Genomic DNA, 9,152 nt, shown 5'->3' on the forward strand with positions numbered 1-9,152 from the left:
CAACATGGTACCAAGCTGTATTAGTCAGGGTTCTCTAGAAAAAAAAATCAGCAGAATCTATCTGTAAATGTAAGATTTATAAAAGTGTTTCATGCATCCAGTGGGTATGTAAGACTCCAAGATCTATAGGGTAGGCTGCAAGATGACAATTCCAATGCAGTTCCTCAATGAACTCTCAGAGGAGGCTGGCTGAGCAGTCGTAGGAATGTAAGGACCCAAGGTCTGTCGGGAAGGTGGTGAGCTGGCAACCCCAATGAAAGTCCTCAATGCACTCTCATGAGAGGCTTGCTGGATGAAGCAAGAAGAGTGATTGTCTCTTACGAATAGTCTTATGAAGCCACCTGATGATTAGATTAAAAGACACTCCTTGCAGACGATACTCTGCTTAGCTGACTCCAGATGCTGTGGTTGCAGCCAACGTGGTCATGATTTAAGTCCATGAAATGTGATTACAGCAACAGACAGGCCAGTGCTTGTCCAACCAGACAAGTGACACCACCACCTGGCCAAGTGACACCAACACCTGGCCAAGCTGACACATGAACCTGACCATCACAGTAGGTTTTCCATGGATCTGAAAAAATATGTCTATTGGAGACAATACACTAACAGCATGTAGAAGGGAAAGGGTGAAACAAAAATGGTGTACGGGGAATGAAAGGATTAGTTAAAATAAAATACTTTAAAGGTATTTTCAGCCATTATATACCAGTGCATTTGAATACATAGATTAAATGGATAAATTCCTAAAAGAAAAAAGAAAGAAAGAAAGAAAACTGCAAAACTGACTGAAAAAGAAATAAGGAACTTGAATGAACCAAAATTCATTAAATAAATCAAAATTATTGCCAAAGAATTACCTGTACAAAACCCCCCAATAAACACTATAAAAAATGGAAATCTACCAAATTTTCAAGGAACAAGTAATTCCTGAAACAAGTTATTCAAGTACACATACCTTTCCAGCTAGTTTTATGAAGTTGGTGCAATGTTGATTTCAAAGCCAGCAAGGACTATAAAAAAAAACGTAAAAATGTAGTCTGCTTTCCTATGAGCACTAAATATTACTGAAAACAACACTGTATTTTTAAATTACATCATGAGGCACAGGCATGGTGGGCTGAACTGTGTACCCCAAAGAAGATATGTTCTTAGTACTAACCCATGTTCCTGCAGTGTGAACACATTTGTACATAAGAGCCCCTGAAGACATTTTTACCTCTGAAGGTGTGGATCCATTTGTGAATTGGCATTTCTAAGGTCATATAAAGATGTGTCTAAATTGAAGGAGGGCAGATCATAACGTGAATCAGGAAGTCTTTTGAGGACAAAAGCCCAGAATTCAAAACTCAGAGGAAACCACCACCCAGGAATAAACTGAGGACATTTTCTGGTGAAGGACGGCCATCCCCAGAATGCACCTGACCCCAGGAGAAAGCATGGCCCTACTGACAGCTTGGTTTGTGATTTCTGTACTCTGAAACCACAAGCCAAAAAGTTCTAGCTTAGGCCAGCCAATTCTGTGGATTTCACTGCAGCCTGGCAAGCCAAGACAGTCAGGTTTACAACAGAAACACCAAGATGCTTCAACATGGGATACTCTATCCATCAAATTCACTATATTAATAAAGAAATGAGAAAAAATTGTTTTCTCACTACATGCAGACAAAGTGCTTGATCATAGTAAACATTTGTTTATGATGAAAACACTTCAAAAAGGAAGTCACAGGACTTCTCTTCACAAATATTATAAGCCAACAACTTCACGATGCATGAGACCGACAGGGTACTCAGTGGGGACAGCAGAGGTGTCCTCCCTGTGAGACGGGGACAAGTTGAGGATGCTCAGCTCACTTCTGCTGGTTCTTGCTGTTCTGGATAAGCTCCATCACGGCCGGGGGAGACGTGCACGTGGAGAGGAGAAGAGCGGTAGCAGACAAGCCAAGAGTTCAGCAATATTTCAGACACAAGTCAGTAAGCTTACGTGTACTAGTAATAATCAACTAGAGCATATATAATTAAAATAATATGCCATTCACAACTGTCACAAAAATTATATAGTGTCTAGGAATGAACTTAACCCCAAATATATGAACCTTCTTTGGAGATTTTCAAGCTCTAATAATGAATGAAAGGCTGAATCAAAAAAAGGAAGAGGTCATAATCTAAGATCTAATTATTTATTATAAAGATGTCAGTTCTCCCTAAATTAACCTTCACATTCAGTGCAATCTGAGTTATAATTCCAATTGGAGCATTAAAAAAACAAGCTTATTTAAACATGTATACAGGTCAGCCAGTCTGTAAACATATCCAAGCATTTATTATGACATGCTCATAGCCATAGTGATGAAAGCAGGGGGACAGGGGCCAGCATGGACCAGAATAGAGAATTCAGAGGCAGCCTCAGGGTGTGGGAGCAGCACCTGGGACCCCATCCTGGAGAGCTGAAGGCTTGGCAGCCATGCTGGGAAAACCGCTCGGGAGGGTCTGAGCCATGAAGATGGACCCATGCCTGACTCCATGCACAATGGAAGTTTCATGTGGATCCAGGCCGAAATGTGGAAGGTACAGCCATGAGATTAATAATATAACATGTGGACTCAATCGTTTTATCAATTAGGGAAAGGGAAGGGCTCCTTAAAAAAAAAAAAGAAAAGAAAAACAATAATGTCAAAAGTACAAGCCATGAGACCCCAAACTGATCAACTAAATTTAATGCTATTTATTTTGTATTGTTTTTCTATTTCCTGCCTTAACAAATTGGGACAGACTTCGTGGCTTAAGACAACAATAATTCGTTATTTTACAGTTCTGGAGCTGAGAGGCAGCACGGGACTCCGGGGACTCCACGCCTGGTGCCAGCAGGGCTGGCTGCTTCTGGAGGTGGCAGGTGGAAACTCATTCCTCACCTCTCCAGCTTCTACAGGCACCAGCACTCCTCAGCTCATGGGTCCTTCTTCCATCTTCAAATCCAGCAAGGTTGGCATGTCTTTCTCTCGTGGCACCACTCAATCTACCTCCTGCCTCCCTCTTTCACTTCTAAGGACCTGTGACCACGAGACCCACCTGGATGACTGAGGGTGACCTCCCAACTGTCAGGTCACATGGCAGCACCTTTAGCCTATCTGCAGCCTTACATGCCCTTTGCCACAGAAAATAACAGAGCCACAGGCTACAGGAGTGGGAACGTGGGTCTCCTCTACTGAGGCCATTATCCTAATGATTACAGTATCACACCATATCATAGATCAGATCAGGTCAGATCATAGATCAGATCATGTTAGATACCTCACCATGTCAGTTCACATTACATATTATGTCATGCCAAGTCATGTCATAAAAACACTTATAAATAGGTAGAAATAAATATATACTTAGATGACTGTTGATTACATTGGGGGTTAGCTAATCAAATAGGTGGGTAAGTAGGTAGGTAGGTAGGCAGGTATGTAGGTAGATACAAAGGGAGGGAAGTGGGGAGGAGTTAGATAGGTAGGAGGTGGGTAAATAGGTTGGTGGGTAAGTTGGTAGGTAGGTAGCTAGGGAGGGAGGGAAGGAGGTGGCAGGGGGGAGAGAGGTAAGTAGGTAGGTCAGTAAATAGATAGGTAGATATGTAGATAGGGAGGGAGGGAGTTAAGTAGGTAAGTAGGTAGGTAGTTAGTAGATAGGTAGATAGGTATGCAGGCAAGTAGTTATGTAGGTAGGTAGGTAAGTAGATAGGTAGGTAGGAAGACGAATTGGTAGGTAGGTAAGAAGTAGGTAGAATAGTAGATAGGTAGGCAGGTAAGCAGGTAAGTAGGTAGGGAAGGAGAAAGGTAGGCAGGTAAGTAGTTTGGTGAGGTGTTAGGTAGGGATGGAGAGAAGGAGGGTGGAAGGGAAGGAGGTAGATAAGTTTTGTAGATAGGTAGGTAAGTAGGTAGGCATATAGGTTGGTGGATAAGTAGGTATGTGAGTAGATAGGGAGGGAAGGAGGAAGGGAGTTAAAAAGATAGGTAGGAAGGACTTCCGGAGAAGATGGTGGCTTAGTAAGGTGCACGTGTCTTGATTCCTCCTCCAGAACAACTACTAAATGACTGGAAACGGTACAGAGCAGCTCCCGGAGCCATGATGGAGACCAGACACACAGTGTACCCCAGTCTGGACGGCTGGACCAGCTAAGAGACTCCGCTGCGGTGAGGTCCCCGGCTGGCACGCGCTTCCCCGGGCCGCGGCGGCTGGTGGCCGGAGCCCCTCCCTCCGTCCTTCCTGGGCCGGCTGGGAGCCTCGGATCAGTGGTTCCCCAAGCCGCGGCAGCCGGTGACCAGCGCCCCTCCCACACACACAGTTTCCCAGGCCGGCTGGGAGCCTAGGGTCAGCAGTTCCCTGGGCCGCGGCAGCCGGTGACCAGCGCCCCTTCCACACATGCAGCTTCCTGGGCCAGCTGGGAGCCTCGGATCAGCAGTTCCCCAAGCTGTGGTGCCCGGCGCCCCTCCCCCACAGGCGACTTCCCCGAGGGAAAGGAAAGAGTCTCCAACAGTAGTAGAGACTGAGCCCAACCTAACACCAATAGTGGCATTAAGGAACAACTTCTGACTACTAAAAATAGGCCCTCAGCTCAGGTGAAACTGATCAAGGCAGAAGTCGCCTATTGGGCTAACTGAAAAAGAGGAAAGGGGGCGAAACAGAGCCTTCTGTGGCTGTTTCTATGGAGGCTTGGTTGCCTCTGGGCTCAGCGCTGGGATTACACAGGTTGCAACTGCCCCAAATGCAGAAACAGGCTGCTTTCAGGGCTCTCTACCACCTGAACGTTCCCCGCAGGAGGGGTGAAATGCAACTCAGGTGGAATCCCTCTCTCGAGGAATTCAGATCCCAGGACTTCACAATTTGAAGCCATTAAAACCAACCTACAACCTTTCCTCTGTCTCCACCACACACCCAGCAGCGAGAGTCTTCCAGAGTTAAAGGAGCCACAGTATATTTTGCTGGTGGGACCTGCAGACAGACAAGCACCACATACTGGGCAGGATAAGAAAAACAGAGCCCAGAGACTTCACAGGAAAGTCATTCAACCTGCTGGGTCCCACACTCAGGGAAATCTGATTAAATGCCCAGACGCCAGCAAAAAATAACAAATCACACCAGGAAAATTGAAGATATGGCCCAGTCAAAGGAACAAACCAATAGCTCAAATGAGATACAGGAGTTGAGACAACTAATTCTGAATATATGAACAGAAATGGAAAACCTCTTCAAAAACCAAATCAATAAATTGAGGGAGGACATGAAGAAGGCATGGGATGAACAAAAAGAAGAAATGGAGAGTCTGAAAAAACAAATCACAGAACTTATGGGAATGAAAGATACAGTAGAAGAGATGAAAAAACAATGGAAATCTACAATGGTAGATTTAAAGAGACAGAGGCTAGAATTAGTGAACTGGAGGATGGAACATCTGAAATCCAAAAAGAAACAGAAACTATAGGGAAAAGAATGGAAAAATTTGAGCAGGGGCTCAGGGAATTGAATGATAATATGAAGCACACAAATATACATGTTGTGGGTGTCCCAGAAGGAGAAGAGAAGGAAAAAGGAGGAGAAAAACTAATGGAAGAAATTATCACTGAAAATTTCCCAACTCTTATGAAAGACCTAAAATTACAGATCCAAGAAGCGCAGCGCACCCCAAAGAGAATAGACCCAAATAGGCATTCTCCAAGACACTTACTAGTTAGAATGTCAGAGTCAAAGAGAAAGAGAGGATCTTGAAAGCAGCAAGAGAAAAACAATCCATCACATACAAGGGAAACCAATTAAGACTATGTGTAGATTTCTCAGCAGAAACCATGGAAGCAAGAAGACAGTGGGATGATATATTTAAATTACTAAAACAGAAAAACTGCCAACCAAGAATTCTATATCCAGCAAAATTGTCCTTCAAAAATGAGAGAGAAATTAAAACATTTTCAGACAAAAAGTCACTGAGAGAATTTGTGACCAAGAGACCAGCTCTGCAAGAAATACTAAAGGGAGCACTAGAGTCAGATACAAAAAGACAGAAGAGAAAGGTATGGAGAAGAGTGTAGAAAGAAGAAAAATCAGAGATGATATATATAATACAAAAGGCAAAATGGTAGAAGAAAGTATTACCCAAACAGTAATAACACTAACTGTTAATGGACTGAATTCCCCAATCAAAAAACATAGACTGGCAGAATGGATTAAAAAACAGGATCCTTTGCTACAGGAAACACATCTTAGACCCACAGATAAACATAGGTTGAAAGTGAAAGGTTGGGAAAAGATATTTCATGCAAATAACAACCAGAAAAGAGCAGGAGTGGCTATACTAATATCCAACAAATTAGACTTCAAATGTAAAACAGTTAAAAGAGACAAAGAAGGACGCTATATACTAATAAAAGGAACAATTAAACAAGAAGACATAACAATCATAAATATTTATGCACCGAACCAAAATGCCCCAAAATACGTGAGGAATACATTGCAAACACTAAAAAGGGAAATAGACACATATACCATAATAGTTGGAGACTTCAATTCACCACTCTCATCAATGGACAGAACATCTAGACAGAGGATCAATAAAGAAATAGAGAATCTGAATATTACTATAAATGAGCTAGACTTAACAGACATTTATAGGACATTACATCCCACAACAGCAGGATACACCTTTTTCTCAAGTGCTCATGGATCATTCTCAAAAATAGACCATATGCTGGGTCACAAAGCAAGTCTTAACAAATTTAAAAAGTTTGAAATCATACACAATACTTTCTCGGATCATAAAGGAATGAAGTTGGAAATCAATAATAGGCGGAGTGCCAGAAAATTCACAAATATGTGGAGGGTCAACAACACACTCTTAAACAACAAGTGGGTCAAAGAAGAAATTGCAAGAGAAATTATTAAATACCTAGAGATGAATGAAAATGAAAACACAACATATCAAAACTTATGGGACGCAGCAAAGGCAGTGCTAAGAGGGAAATTTATTGCCCTAAATGCCTTTATCAGAAAAGAAGAAAAGGCAAAAATGCAGGAATTAATTGTTCAATTGGAAGAACTGGAGAAAGAACAGCAAACTAATCCCAAAGCAAGCAAAAGGAAAGAAATAACAAAGATTAGAGCAGAAATAAATGAAATTGAAAACATGAAAACAATAGAGAAAATCAATAAGACCAGAAGTTGGTTCTATGAGAAAATCAATAAGATTGATGGGCCCTTAGCAAGATTGACAAAAAGAAGAAGAGAGAGGATGCAAATAAATAAGATCAAAATGGAAGAGGAGACATAACTACTGACCTCACAGAAATAAAGGAGGTAATAACAGGATACTATGAACAACTTTATGCTAATAAATACAACAATTTAGATGAAATGGACGGGTTCCTGGAAAGACATGAACAACCAACTTTGACTCAAGAAGAAACAGATGACCTCAACAAACCAATCACAAGTAAAGAGATTGAATTAGTCATTCAAAAGCTTCCTAAAAAGAAAAGTCCAGGACCAGACGGCTTCACATGTGAATTCTATCAAACATTCCAGAAGGAATTAGTACCAACTCTCCTCAAACTCTTCAAAATAATCGAAGTGGAGGGAAAACTACCTAATTCATTCTATGAAGCCAACATCACCCTCATACCAAAACCAGGCAAAGATATTACAAAAAAAGAAAACTACAGACCAATCTCTCTAATGAATATAGATGCAAAAATCCTCAATAAAATTCTAGCAAATAGTATCCAACAACACATTAAAAGAATTATACATCATGACCAAGTAGGATTCATCCCAGGTATGCAAGGATGGTTCAACATAAGAAAATCAATTAATGTAATACACCACATCAACAAATCAAAGCAGAAAAATCACATGATCATCTCAATTGATGCAGAGAAGGCATTTGACAAGATTCAACATCCTTTCCTGTTGAAAACACTTCAAAAGATAGGAATACAAAGGAACTTCCTTAAAATGATAGAGGGAATATATGAAAAACCCACAGCTAATATCATCCTCAATGAGGAAAAATTGAAAACTTTCCCCCTAAGATCAGGAACAAGACAAGGATGTCCACTATCACCACTATTATTCAACATTGTGTTAGAAGTTCTAGCCAGAGCAATTAGACAAGAAAAAGAAATACAAGGCATCAAAATTGGAAAGGAAGAAGTAAAACTATCACTGTTTGCAGACGATATGATACTATACGTCGAAAACCCGGAAAAATCCACAACAAAACTACTAGAGCTAATAAATGAGTACAGCAAAGTAGCAGGCTACAAGATCAACATTCAAAAATCTGTAGCTTTTCTATACACTAGTAATGAACAAGCTGAGGGGGAAATCAAGAAACGAATCCCATTTACAATTGCAACTAAAAGAATAAAATACCTAGGAATAAATTTAACCAAAGAGACAAAAAACCTATATAAAGAAAACTACAAAAAACTGCTAAAAGAAATCACAGAAGACCTAAATAGATGGAAGGGCATACCACGTTCATGGATTGGAAGACTAAATATAATTACGATGTCAATCCTACCTAAACTGATCTAAAGATTCAATGCAATACCAATCAAAATCCCAACAACTTATTTTTCAGAATTAGAAAAACCAATAAGCAAATTAATCTGGAAGGGCAGGGTGCCCCAAATTGCTAAAAACATCTTGAGGAAAAAAAACGAAGCTGGAGGTCTCGCGATGCCAGACTTTAAGGCATATTATGAAGCCACAGTGGTCAAAACAGCATGGTATTGGCATAAAGATAGATATATTGACCAATGGAATCGAATAGAGTGCTCAGATATAGACCCTCTCATCTATGGACATTTGATCTTTGATAAGGCAGTCAAGCCAACTCACCTGGGACAGAACAGTCTCTTCAATAAATGGTGCCTAGAGAACTGGATATCCATATGTAAAGAATGAAAGAAGACCTGCATCTCACACCTTATACAAAAGTTAACTCAAAATGGATTAAAGAGACCGGCAGTGGTGGGAGGGCTGACGGCGGCCGGGGTCCCCGCGGTCAGCAGGGGCTGCCCCTGCCTCCCGCGGCCACTGCGGAGCCGCGCCCGCCCCTCCTCGCCGGGACGCGTGCCTCCCGCTGCCTGGCTGCGCCTCCCTCGCCCGCAGCTCCT

The 9,152-nt window shown here is 41.6% G+C and overlaps 1 long non-coding RNA gene across 1 annotated transcript; it reads left to right on the top strand.

The window, feature by feature from the left end:
* The first annotated feature begins 2,395 nt into the window (after positions 1-2,395).
* Positions 2,396-4,299, top strand: LOC143691149 (uncharacterized). Its single transcript, XR_013179369.1, has 3 exons — positions 2,396-2,568; positions 2,813-2,982; positions 4,061-4,299. It is a non-coding gene; the product is annotated as an uncharacterized LOC143691149 (long non-coding RNA).
* Positions 4,300-9,152: the final 4,853 nt, after the last annotated feature.

The sequence above is a fragment of the Tamandua tetradactyla genome, chromosome 7, assembly GCF_023851605.1.
Source record: "Tamandua tetradactyla isolate mTamTet1 chromosome 7, mTamTet1.pri, whole genome shotgun sequence".
In the NCBI taxonomy this organism is placed as follows: Eukaryota; Metazoa; Chordata; class Mammalia; order Pilosa; family Myrmecophagidae; genus Tamandua; species Tamandua tetradactyla.